We start from the raw sequence: 13,722 nt of genomic DNA, 5'->3' as shown, positions 1-13,722 counted from the left end.
CTTTAGCCCACACAGCAGCTTTTCCTTGGCTCAGGCTGATGAGATGCTACTGAGCTGTCTAAGGCAGCCTGAGAACCACAGCATCTTCTCATAACAGCAACAAGGTCGACTTTTCTTTTCGTTCTCCTGCTCCCAAAATAAGGCAGCTGCCCAAGGCAGCCTCTTGCTCTCTGCCCTTTCTTTCTATTCCCTTTATAGAGTTGCTCATCTATTCTCTCAATTTCAGCCATGCCCCATGCTGACCCCTCCTTAGGGTCTCAGTCCTATGTGCTTAGCTGCCTGTGGGACATTTAAACATGCTGGCCTCACTTCAAACTCAACATGCCCCAAAACAAACCCTTTTCCTCCCACAGTTTCATATTTGAGCCAATGTCCCCAATTTTCTGAATACGCACATCTGAAATACCAAAACCATTCTCACTCTCCTGTCTTTCCTAATACTAACAATAGTTGCCATGTATTAATAATCATAGCTAACTTTAATTAGATTCTTCCATACGCCATTGTCATTTTATAGATGAGGAACAAGCTCAGAGATGGGAAGGAACTGGCCCAAGGTCACCTCACTGCCTGTGGTGCTACAAGAGGTGGGTTTCAATTCTGATCTTGGTCTGCCCCTCCGCAGAGCCTACACTCACAATCTCTCCATACTTTGTGGCAATCAGGCAGATCCCCTTCAGTTCTTCCCAAGAAATATCTCTTGAAGTCATAAACGCTGGTCTATTCCCAGTTCACCTTGTCCCTCACCACCCTTCTCCTGGACTGATTTCCCCAGCGCCATGATTTCCCTGGCTTCAACCTTTTTTCATCAGAAACAACATCAAGAGCTCATCTTAAGGTGCTGTGTTTACCATATTGAGCAAGAAGCAAACTCCAGTGGTTCCCAGGAGAGCAGCCTTGCCCAAACTGTGTTCCTGGAGTATTTCACACACATCCCCTCGTTGGAGGAGAATCTGCTCTGTGCCAGGAAGTCATTGAGACGAATGGAGCTTTCATGGTAATAAAAAAGTAGACATTGAATGAAAGTTGCATAGGTGATGAATGTTTCGAAGAAAAATACAGAATGCTTTTGGGAGCCCCTGAAAGGTGAGCCAATCTCACCTAGCTGGCTGGTCAGGGAGGTTTCTTTGAAGAAGATCCAAATGCTGTTTATGGGTGTATACTGGGTTGAGGAAAGCTAAAGACATGTCTTTGTTCTAGGTCTTCTCAGAGTGTGATGATGTGCTAGAATGTAGTATGACTTTTTTGAGGGGATGACTTTGTACACAGCATCTTCCAAGTGTCCTTCATGTTGCTGCCCGCTTTTGTGAAGCATCTTAGAGGGCAAGTGTTCCATAGCATACTAGTTTAAGAAAGACTGCCCTAGAGGATAAAGTCCAAGTTTGTCACCCTGGCCTTGGTGTTCCAAACACAATGACTAACTTGACTTGAATAACATTGCCCTGCCCTGCCCATCCACCTCACCTCCTGTTAGTGCATCCCCTTCCTCATTAGTGCAGCCATTTGCCATTAACGTGGCTCTGTGCTGCTCATCAGACACGCAGGCCCCCATCCCACAGAGAATACTGCCTTTTCCCTGAACCTTGTCAGGTCATTCTCCACTCTCCAAGGTCCAACTGGAAATTCCTACTGCAACCAAGAAAACACTGTTTCCCTTTCACTTTCTTAGTTCATGTGGCTCTTCCATTTTTTGCAGTCCTCTAACCCTTAGCTATGTGATTCAATTAGATTAGGTAGATATTGGAATCTAAAGACCTTGGTTCTAGTCCCTGCTGTGAATCCACTCTGTGTAAACCCTATGCTCTTGGCCTTTCTAAGTTTCAGCTTTCTCATCAGTAAAAAAGAAATATTGTTCCCTCAGAAGCTGAATTGGTTTTTCCTTTAAGAAGTGTTTGTTTAAAAAAAAAAAAAATGAATGTGGAGAGAACACATCTTTGCAGAAACCTTCTCTCTTGGTCTTTGAGCTAGTCCATCCAGGCTCTGTGCAGAACTCTCCATGAGTTCTCCATGAATCCAGTCATCACTTTTTCGTTGTTTCCCTCAACTCTGCTTCTCTGTTCCCAATACTTTTATCAAAGGAATGAATCAAAGAAAAGCAGTAATGAGTCTAGTAAAGCAGATGATTGGAGGCTAGGAGCGGTGTGATTGGCCTGCCAGTCGGGGACTGGGTGCCGTGGGAGGACTGATGTGAATCCACATGTGAGATTCAGCTGCGTATTGATCAAGTCCATTTGCACGTGAACCTCATCATCAGCTCCTGCTTAAGCCCTCGCTTCCCCGGTAATTGACTCTCGCATATTGATTAAGACGTTGATGTGTCCCAGGATTTCTCGGTGGTGATGCAGGCGCGCCTCCCGGCAGGCCAGGCTGGCAAAGCTCTTGCTGCACGGCTGTCACCAGGCACTCCTTAATGGATAAAGCTGTCATCTGAGAGCTGGAATGTCTTGCAGGCACAAAGACAAAATTAACTGTTCAATAATGTATGGGACACGGAAAAAACTTTACCCAACAACTCAAATTGATTGCTGTAAGTGTTTTGACTGCACTTGCCTGCTTTGCATAAATTCAGCGACTTTGGCAAGCCTGATGTTCATGTACATCCATTTCTCGGCCTCTTTCAGAATAAAAGTTGAGAGACTTCAGCGGCTGCCAGGAATGGGCTGTCTGGAGGGAAGGGGGAAAAGGGGTTGGGGAGTAGATGGCACCACTGACACCTCTCATTTGAGAGCCTTCAGTGATCTCTGAGCTTTAAAACGATGTGTTACTGGCAGTTTATTGGAATCTTGCTGGAATGGATCATCTTGGGCGAGTTGGGTGAATCACTGGGTATGGAATTCCTGGAGCTCTGTGTCCTCACTTTGCCCCTGGCTTGCCTCCTCCCCTTCCCTGTTAGGCTGGGACCTCTTGCAGAGAGAGGCTGTCAGTCAGACCTATGGGAGGAGGTCTGCTCTTGGTCACACATTTAACACCAGTTTGATAAACAATTTCCATGCATTTAAGTTGGACCCTGCTTATTATTTGGGACTTACTTGGTTAAACACATGCTGTCTAACGATCCCACAGGTACTAGAAACCACTGTATGTGTCTCCTCCACTTCTCCCTCTTTAACCTGGAAAAGAGGAAAAATACCAAGGTAGCAAAGCTATACTCCACATGTTTTCTGCCAAGCTCAGCCCTTTAAAAACATAACAGGATCCTTTGAACATAGCTCTGTTTTATCACAGGCTCTTTATTGAAGTTTTAATCAACACAAGCAGCTGACAAAATAGGAGACTGTAGATTCGGCTGTACATTATGTATCTTCCTTGTGAGTCTGAAAAAAAATCATAACATTAAAAGAAGAGAAAATAAACAGCCTCATTTAAAAAACAAACGAATCCCCCCAAACCAAGGAAATCCTTTCGCACCCGAAGGAAGGCCTGCCGCGTGGCGTGCCGACTGCAGCCCTAGAGTTTGGAGCCTCATGGAGATCATTACCGTAAAACAAATAACCATCTCGTTTTTGTCACCCACTATGAGTGAACTCAAAACCTCAGGCCCATGTCCAGAGATTCCTTCTCCACAGGCTCAGCCAGCTACGAAGGGAAGAGGGTACCAGCCCCTATGTCCAAATCCTTATCTTTTTCTTGGTCCAGACGCTGTGCCGTGGATCTGGATGGTGACTCATCATTCTGGCTGGCAGAGTCCCCTCCTCACCACTGTCTCCATCTCCTTTACTTGCTTCCTTTCTTCCCAAAGGAAGGGTCTCCACTTAGTGTGTGACGGAGCACTGGATGAGAGGGAGGAATGCTTTCCTCTTTCTATCCCAATCTCGGGTCCCTTTTTGAAGCCCTACTGCTGTCTTGCACTCCAAGAAAGGTGTCTCCCGGGCCTGCACAGTGATGTTATTTCCACAACTGGTGCATGGAAACTATTCAAGAGATGGATCCTGGGGGCTGCAGCCCAACTGGTGGGACTCCTGCTTTTCTGGCCAAAGTGACGTCTCTTTTCACTGAGAAAGGAAGCTAAGGCAAGGTCAAAGAGGCCTCAGGGGCAGGGGGTGCCATGGAGTGTTGTGATGGAGAGCCAGGCTCTTGGGTTGTTTAGATCTGGATTTGAATCTCAGCTCTGCCTCTCACAAGGTATGGGCCTAGCACCTGGTAAGGTTCTTAAAATAGGCATTGACAGAAGGAATGCATCGAGAGGAGAAGGATGGGCAGGATGTGGTCCAGATGGGGCAGCCAAGCAAGGACGACATACAAAGTGTGAGAAAGATGAGCTGGATATGGTTCCTCAGAAAGGTTTCTTGGAATAACAGATGAATACCTGTTGGCCCAGAAGCATTGAAAAGTTCAAGCTAGGACTAAGCACACCGGGGATGAGAGGATTGGCCTGAGCATCCTCGGGGAGTCTGGAGGGTTGTGTGCTGCCACGGGCACTGTTGGAGAGCCTCAAAGGCCAGGTGGGGCCTGGAAATGAGCATGTGATTCTTGAATAGGACAGTGGCAGGATCTGTCCTTTGGGAATGATTACGTGGCCATAGTGGAATGATGGTGAGTGGGCCAGCAGGAGCCTAGACACATGCTTTGTCCAGGATGGCCACCTTGTGTTGGGTATCAAGGGCTAAGACTCAGCATCAGATAAGGAAATGACATGGTCTTGGCAGGTCTTGGGGGAGATGGCTGCCCAGCCATCCTGATCCTATGAATACTGTGGTGGCATTCATATCAGAGTCTCCATCTGAGCATAAAGATTTTCCAGGAAGCTTCCCTGGAAGTTCTGTTTCTGTGCATCTTATCAATTTGCAACCACATCCAGGGAACTGGGCCAGTAGGCCAAGACTTCTTCCTGTCATCCTTCCCCTCCCTTGCTTTCCTCAGGTACTTGTTCCCTGCGTGCTCTGGCAGATGGCGGGGATACAATGATGAGACACACCAGGTTCCTCATCCCAGATGTTCTCAGCCCAAAGGAGAAAGACAAACCGATATGCAGGCATGGCCAAAGTGCAGAGGAGGCCAAGAGAACAGGATGACTACCTCAAATGAAAAGCATAGTTCATAGAGACTCATAACTCCCTATTGATCAAGGGTACAGAGGAACTTGGCCTCTCCAAAAAAGCAAGAGAGGTTCCAAACCTTACTCATTGCAGTGGGACGAAAGATTGGGAGAAAATAGAAGAAATACACAGAAGGGTATGATTAGGTCTTATCTGAGTCCATTTGTGCTGCTACAACAAAATACCTCAGACTATGTCATTTATAAACAGTAGCAATGTGTCTGTTATAGCTCTAGAGGCAGGGAAGTCCAAGACCAACGTGCCAGGTTTGGTGTCTGGCAAGCCCTTGCCTCTGCTTCAAAGATGGCCCTTGTGCTGAGTCCTCACATGGCGGAAGGGAGAGCAGAGGTGGATGGGGTGAACTTGGTTCCTCAAGCCCCTTTTATAAGGGCACTAGTTCCATTCATGAGGGCTAATCACCTCCAAAAGGCCCTACCACATAATGCTGTTGCATTGAGAATTAATTTTCAACATGCATTGTGGAGCAACACAAACATTCAAACTACAGCAGATCCATCTGGGCATGTGATTTGGTAGAAAACCGAGGCAAGCCCAGCCACAGCAGTTCATTTGAGCACTCGGGCCTGCGAGAGGCCACTTCGGAGTCAACACACAGGTACAGGATTCTCAGAAAAACTTTGCAATTATTCTGGCCACCTTTAACTTCTAGATTTCCCTGGGATACAGAAAGTACTTGCGCTTCAGCCTTAGGGAAGAGAAGTAAATTAGGTCAGAACTGCATTTTGTCCTCGTGGGTAAAGGGGGGGAATTGTCGCAGAGCTTAGGTAACCAATGGCCAACTCCCCCATTCTGTCTCAGGGCAATTACAGTAAGTGATCTGAAGTGGTGAGAATGGAAATGATTTATTTCTGAGAACCTTGTCAGTACTGCTGTTAAACCATTTGTATTTCATTATGGGCCATGAGTGGGCTAGACTACATTCCTTTTCTTCAGGCCCCCCGTGCCATTTCCACAACTGGTTATTTCAGGTGACAATTAACAGGAAATGATGCTAACAGCCCCAGGGTGGTCACTTTTCTGAGGGACTCTGCATATTAAGTTTCAATTACTTAAAATCTCCCATCTAAGTCCCCAAAAGGAAATGAACTGCTTCTATAGTTGTCACAGAAAATCAGTTCCTTTTTTTTTTTTTTTTTTTTATCTTTCCCAGTATCTGTTTTGTCAGTCAAGTTTCAGGAAGTTAAACTAAGAGTTAAACCAAAGGTTCTGTGGGGTCTCATCTGTAAGAAACTCATCTATTTCTTCTACAGTCCAAACTCCAAAGACAAAGTCAAAAATGAAAAGCATAAGAAGCAAATCATAATGCCGAATAAAATAGTGTTTGTCTTTTTCCCTTCAATATTTTAATCTCATGTTATGGAGAATGCTCTCAGCAGGGAACCCAGCATTTCCTGCTCTGATGGTCTCCATGCTCTTTCCTTCTTTTCTGAGGACTGCTGCTTCAGGACCACGGAATAGGATGTGTTGGTTCCCAGGGCAATGTAGCAAATGGAGGTCCCGCCCAGACAGGCAGGATGTGCAGCAGTTTCTGCTGACCACGGCCGTCGCAGCTGCTGTGGTGCCTTTCTGCTAAGACAGCGAGCAGTGTCTGTTTGAAGTCTGTTCTTTGGGAAGGAGACCCAAGAGAACTTGAGCTGGGCTTGTCTGGATATCAAAGTCCGAATTAAAAATTTATTCTAGTGTTTGAAAAATTCCTGGCCAAAACCTTCATATGGATTCAAAAAATACAAACTCCCTGCTTTCTTCAGTGTCTCCGATTGAGGACGAGAAGATTTATTTCTAAAAAGAAAAAATGAAAGCGAGGCCAAATAGTTCCATAAAAGAGCTCAGGTCAGACGGCCTCTTAGCTAAATCTGTAAGAAATGTAATCTGTTAAACCACTTTGGGCAACTGAGAGGCACTTGTATTAGTTATCATTTGTGAATCTTCGTTTTTCCCCTTTCCTATTGCATGTCGGATCACTTGGCTCTTTTTGCCGGATGTAAAGTGTGAAGAATGAGAAAGAGTTTATATTCCATATCCCATAATCCTACCCCATTAGACAGAAAAGTAGAGGAGAAAGCTTTGTTTAAAAGTTGTGATATTGGGAGGGAAAAAAAGGTTGCCAAGCAGATAATGTAATAGTAATTATGAAATTATTGATAAAAAGAACATAAAAATCATTAGGCCAAAACAGAAAAAAATTAAGGAAAGAGTGAACATTTAAGCGATAAAATTAAACCAAGGCCATTAACAAAATATACAGAAGAAGTAGAACTACCTGACATGGGACATTATTAGTGAAATGTGATTTCGGTTGTTGTTGTTGTTGTTATCGTTTTTGTTTGTTTGTTTGTTTGAGATGAAGTCTCTCTCCATCACCTAGGCTGGAGTGCAATGGCGTGATCTCTGCTCACTGCAACCTCTGCCTCCTGGACTCAAGCGATTGTCTTGCCTCAGCCTCCTGAGCAGCTGGGATTATAGGTGCCCACCACCACACCCAGCTAATTTTTTTGTATTTTTAGTAGAGATGGGGTTTCACCATGTTGGCCAGGCTGGTTTCAAACTCGTGACCTCAAATGATCCACCTGCCTGGGACTCCCAAAGTGCTGGGATTACAGGCGTGAGCCACCACGCCCAGCTGTGAAATGTTGAAACAGAAGTTGAGAATGAGAAATTAGCTCCAAGGACAAAACAACTAGATGAAGGATCAGGATGAATATATCAAGTTTAGATTGAAAGCAAAGGGCTGAGTAGAAGAAAGTGATAGAACCATGTCAACAGACAGAAGCAATGGCAACTATGAAGGCAGACAGCCCCAGAACTACAAAGACACAAAACAGCCTGCAAAAATGAATGCTAAGCCTTAAATGAATTCATACAGATCCTCTGGTAAAGGGTTTTTGCTGTTGTGGTTGTTTTGATAAACTTCATAATTTGAAGTATAACTAAGATACCTAGCATTAGTGTACAGTTTGATTAATTTTTCGGAGTGAACACACCCACGTGACCACCATTCGGACCTGGCCATGGAATAATGCCATTACTGTAAGGCTACCATCTTTACTCCCACATTCCAAGAGTGACCCCTCTTTGGACACCCATCAGTATAGATTAGTTTTGTCTGTCATTGAAGGTCCATAGAGTCATACAATATTTTTTTATTTCTTCCTTCACTCAACATTATAATTTTTATCCATACTGTTGCACATAGTGATAGTTTGTTCATTCTCAGTGCTATATAGTATAGTATTCCATTGTATATATGCCATAATGAACACCTTTCTCCTGTTGATAGACATTTGTGTTCCTTCTAGGCTCTGGCTAGTAGAAATAGCACTGCTATGAATATTCTTGTGCGTGATTTTTGATGCCCTTATACACAGATCTCTTTGTGTATATATCTAGGAGAATGGTTGTGTCAGAGACTATGCATACGTTAGCTTTAGTAGATACCATAAAAACAATTTTTCAAAGCATGACATCAGGTTCCATGCCTGCTAATGGCATGTAAGAATTCCTGTCATTTCAGATTCTCACCAGTATTCAGCACTGTCAATTTATCTGAAATTTATATTCTAATAAGAAAGCGGTTAATACTGAATTGTGATTCTAAGTTTGCATACCTAATTTTGTAAAGTTTCATAAGTTTGTTACAAATTTAGACATCTTCTTTTGTAAAGGGACTGTTCAATAATTTTTTGTCCATTTTTAATACATTATGTGTCATCTTGTTGTTGTTATATAAGAAATCTTTAAATATTCTGGATATATTTACCTTCTCCCACTCTATGAATGGTATATGTATGTCTGTGTTTTCTTTACTTTTTTTCATGAGAACTTGTTCATTTTAATGAGACCAATTTATCAATCTTTAGTTTTATGGTTAGTAAATTTTATGTATTGTTTTGATTTATCTACACCAAGCTCATGAAGATATTCTCATATGTTATATTTTAGAAGCTTTATTGTTCAACCTTTCGTACTTAGGCCTATGTTCCATCTGTAATGGACTTTTGTGTATGGTGTGAGATAGGGGGTCAAAGATTTTTTTTCTTTTGGAAATCTAATTAACCCAGCCATTTGTTTTCACACACTACATTGCAGTGGTGCCCGTGTTGTAAATCAGGTGATTTCTACGCAGCTCTGTTTCTGGACTCTCAACTCTGTTCCATGGATCTATTTGTCTCTATTTACACCAATATCACACTGCCTTAATTACTGTGGCTGTATAAGTTTTGATATCTCTGGTAGTACAAGTCCTTCAGCTTTCTTCTTTTTCAATTTTGTCTTGACTATTTTTGCCACTTTGTATTTCTACGTAAATTTTAGAATTACCTTACTAATTTTAAGAAGGAAGGGAGAGAGGAAGGGAGGGTGGATGGGAGAGAGGAAGGGAGGGTGGATGGGAGAGAGGAAGCAAGGGACAAAGGAGGAAGGAGAGAGAAAGAAAACCTGCTGGGATTTTGACTAGCATTGCATGGAAGCGTAGGCCAATTTGAAGAGTGTTAACATTTTTACAACTGTGGGTCTCCCAATCCAATTTACATGTTATATCTCCTCATTTATTTAAGTCTTTAAAAACTATTCTCTGCAGTGTTCTGCATTGCTATGCATTGGTCAGGTGCATATTTTGCTAAATTTATTCCTAACAAGGTGCTTAATTTTTTAAATACTATTATAAATGGCATCAAATTTAAAGTATTATTTTCCAATATTTGTTGCAAGTATACAAAAACATAGCTGATTTTTGTATGTTGACTTTATATTCATTAGTTCAGCTAAATTGCTGACTCATTCTAATAATTCACCTGTAGATTCTATGCATACAATCATGTCCACAGATAATATCAGGTTTGTGTCTTTTCTAATCCTTAAATTTTGAAATTTCTTTTTCTTGCCTAAACTACTCTGGCTAGAACCTCCAGTACACTGTTACATAGAAGTGGTAAGAGTGAACATCCTTGTCTTGTTGCTGGTCTCCAGTAGAAGTTCTCGTATTTCATTATTAAGTATAGACTTTTATAGATGAAAGGGTTCCCTTCTAGTCCTAATTTGATGCCAGTTACATTTTCAGTGATGAACAAGTTCTGAGTTTTAACAAATGCTTTTTATTCATCTTTTGAGGTGTTCATATGGTTTTTCTTCTTTATTTTGTTTCTGTGGTGAATTGTATTGATTGATTTTTAAGTGTTAAACCAACCTTGCATTTTTAAAAGAAACTTTATTTTGTCATGATATCTGATCCTTTAAAAATATCTCTAGATTTGGTTTGCCACTATTTTGCTCAAGAGTTTTATATCTATATTACAATGAAGGATTGGCCTATAATTTTCTTCTCCTGGAATGTCCTTGACAAGTTTCAGTATCAAAGTAATGCTGGCCTCATAAAATGAGTAGCAAAGTATTCCTTTTTCCAATCCCTGGAAGAATTTGTGTAACACTCATTTTTTTCTCATATGTTTGAAATAACTCCTCACTCAAATGTCTGGGCCTCAAGATTTCTTTGTAGGAATTTTAAATTATAGATTCAATTTCTCTAGCAAATATGTGAATATTCAAATTATCCATTTTGTCTTATGTCAATATTTGCATTTTTCTAGGCGTGTGTCCATTTCACCTGCATGTTCAAAGCCACTGACATAAAATTCTTCATAATATCATCTTAATATTTTGTTTAATGTCTTTAGGGTGTGTGTTAGTAGTTTATGCTTTTGATTTATCTAGGTCAGTCTCTCCAGGGATCTATTTATTAGGCTTTCCCTGAAAATATGGACAAATACATAGAAATTCATTATTCAATAAAAAGTTAAGAGAATGCCAACTGAAAGATATATAGTGTGTTGGTAGTTAAAAGCAGGAGAAATTGTAATTGATTGGGAAGCTCACAGGGGACTTAAAGTGGGAAATAATTGAGATAAACCTTAAAGGAAAGGTAGAATGTTGACAGTATTAATAGAAAAGGCATTATTGGCATAAGATAAATTTGGATAATGTGCAGCAGAAAACTGGGAAAAGATGGGAAGGTCTGGACAATCGAGAGATTTGAGTCGTAGACAACGAGAAGACACTGAATTCGTATTTTCAGTATTTTCATATGTTGACTATTTGGAAAATATGAGGAACGATGTTGAGGAAAGACACTAAGTTGTCCAGCCTGGTGACTGGGAGAAGAAAAAGCAGGCAAGAGGAAGAGCATTTCAGGGTTAGAAATGTAGACTTTGTAGGTCCCAGTCAAAAGCTGCAGGCTGGAGCCAAGACAGTGGAGGAGCTGTCAAGAGAAGGAACAGCATGAGGATGTGATCAGGCTGTGTCCAGAACCATGGGCTTTACTCCCTTTACAGTATAAGAGGAGGAAGGACTCAGTGAGCATAGACCGGAGAGGGGAGCCTGGAGCCACAGAAGCCAAGAAAGCTGGCTTTCTAGTAGGGCAGAGTTCATTGTATCAGACTCTACAACTCAGCCGAGGGATGAGGACCCAGAAAGCCACTGGACTCAGCATGCGGGAAGTCACTGTGGGCCTTTGTGGAATATAGGGAGATAGTAAATGTCTGGTGTCAATGGGAAGAGAAAGAAGAGAGGGCTTCATTCTAAGGGGCATGCTTTTCCAAGCTGTGCAACCCACTCTGTCTTCCATTCACAATTATTTATTGGTTACCTGCCTATTCCAGTCACAAAGCTAGGTATTCATTATATGGTAGTGAACAAAATACACATGACCACTCTCCTATTGAGCTCATATCTAATGAGGAGCTAAACATCAAATAAATATAAAGAAATGATTAAAAACCATGATTAGTGCTTGGGGAGAAAGAAGGAATTATGAGAGAGAATAAAAGGAGGAGGCCGATTTAGATTGCAGCGGGGATTGGGGAACGCCTGACCATGGATTCACATGTAGAGGCATGAAAGAGTTCTGACAGCATTGAAATAACAAGATGGGCTGTTCGAGTGTCTCCTTCAGGGGCGAAGTAAATTCTGGGGTTCTAGAACTTGCCGGGCATCATGACCCCACAACTTCATCTAATTCCCAAACCTCCCTCCCCATCACATGCCTGTCTTCAGGAGACAGAGAATCAATCAGAAAGCAGAAACCACCACAAGTCAAATTAAAGGAGAAAACGTGTAGCTCAAGGCAAAATCTTCTTCCAAAGAACACAAGGAAGATGAATCTACCATTGTTGAGTTATAATGTTGGGAGATTATGAAGGCTAATATGATTAATTGTAATTATCATTTATAATGTATACTCATAATGATATTGCTTCTAGAACATCTTCATTATCTTTCACTTTGGAAATGCTTGGGCTTCCCAATAGATTTCAGAAGGGGCTTTTATTGGGCCCAGATCATCAATCCAAACCTTTTAAGGTAAGGGTGTTGCTACCTCAGAAGCCAAAGAGACATTTCCTATCCTGGAAAGCACTAAATAGTCATTAGCTTCTTCAATCTGTTTACCAGCCCGCCTGTCATTGGGGTTCGACAGGCCTCAAAATTAACACTCTGCTCTATTTGTCCATCACAGGGCTGTCCCACAGACTGCGGTTCTCAAGTGGCCTCAGGCAAGCCTTATTTCATGCCAGAGCTAAGTTCCTGGGGAATAACATGTCTAAATTGAATTTGGTTTATTCAGTTCCATTTGAAATGAAGCCTTGTTTAAAAGAAAGCCATACTCGATTTTATTTTTCAAGCAAATCTTCATCGTCTGACCTAATTGGTCTCAGAGACCCTAACTTGGAGAGTTTTCATGCCCTTCGTTTATCATTGTGGCAATGTCAAAATCAGGATGGTTTCTTTCAACCACCTATGCTGCCTTTGTAAGAGCAAGGATGCTCCAAGCAACACTGCTCTCCCCAAGTGTCAGCGAAGCCCCTCTCTCCATAATCTCTGGCCACCCTCTGTCTGTCTCAGTTTCTTCTGACTTCACTGTAGGGCTCCCCAGGCCTCCTCAGTCTTGTCTCACTTGGACACCTGCTCAGTGGGAACCCATGTCCTTGACCATCTCGGCTGGCCCATGCACCTTGGCCTTTTTGTATTCAGACCCTTTGGAATCCACAGGGACAACTCACCAGTGACCAGGGGCAGAGCAGCTGTATCAACTCAGCTTGGGGAAGCTCAAGTATCCAGTGATCTTGGCTGTGTGGAGTTTGAAATTAAGCCCAATGTATTACTCACGGCAAAACCAGGGGCCAGCCAAGTTAAATAGAGCACTCCCTGAAACATTCACGGACTGATTAGAGAAGGAAGCTCTGATTTGAAGAGAGGCTATTTTGTGTCTGCTTTTATTTTTTTAAACAACATGCTTTCCATTAGTGAGATGGGAAAACTAGAAACCTCAAAGAATGATATTTATTAATTTAAAAAGTTCAGGTCTGTGACCATATGCCATGTCCCTGTAACTTCATAATAATGGCCACACTTTTATTGAGGTCTTCCTTTGTCCAGAAACTGTGGTAAGCACTTTGTAAGCACCTTCTCATTTAATCTTCCTGAAAACTCTGTGATGTAGGTACCATTCTTACTCCTGTTTGCAGATGGGCTAGCTGAGGTCCAGAGAGAGTAAGCACACACTATTTTTAAGTGGTAGAGCTAAAATTTGAACCCTGGCAGTCTGCCTTCCTATTCTTGCCCACTCTTAAACAAATTCAAGTACCCAGGAGCTTTCATGAAGAGAACCCCTCAAAAG

At 42.2% G+C, this 13,722-nt stretch overlaps 1 long non-coding RNA gene across 1 annotated transcript; it reads right to left on the bottom strand.

Annotated features, from left to right (window-relative positions):
• Positions 1–2,550: 2,550 nt before the first annotated feature.
• LOC134737887 (uncharacterized) lies at positions 2,551–13,211 on the bottom strand. Its single transcript, XR_010123286.1, has 3 exons — positions 13,106–13,211; positions 3,030–3,110; positions 2,551–2,664 (listed from the first exon to the last, which is right to left on the bottom strand). It is a non-coding gene; the product is annotated as an uncharacterized LOC134737887 (long non-coding RNA).
• Positions 13,212–13,722: the final 511 nt, after the last annotated feature.

Source organism: Pongo pygmaeus, chromosome 13, assembly GCF_028885625.2.
Source record: "Pongo pygmaeus isolate AG05252 chromosome 13, NHGRI_mPonPyg2-v2.0_pri, whole genome shotgun sequence".
Taxonomy (NCBI): Eukaryota; Metazoa; Chordata; class Mammalia; order Primates; family Hominidae; genus Pongo; species Pongo pygmaeus.
Note: the sequence above shows the minus strand (reverse complement) of the source record. Positions and strands in the feature narration are given on the sequence as shown.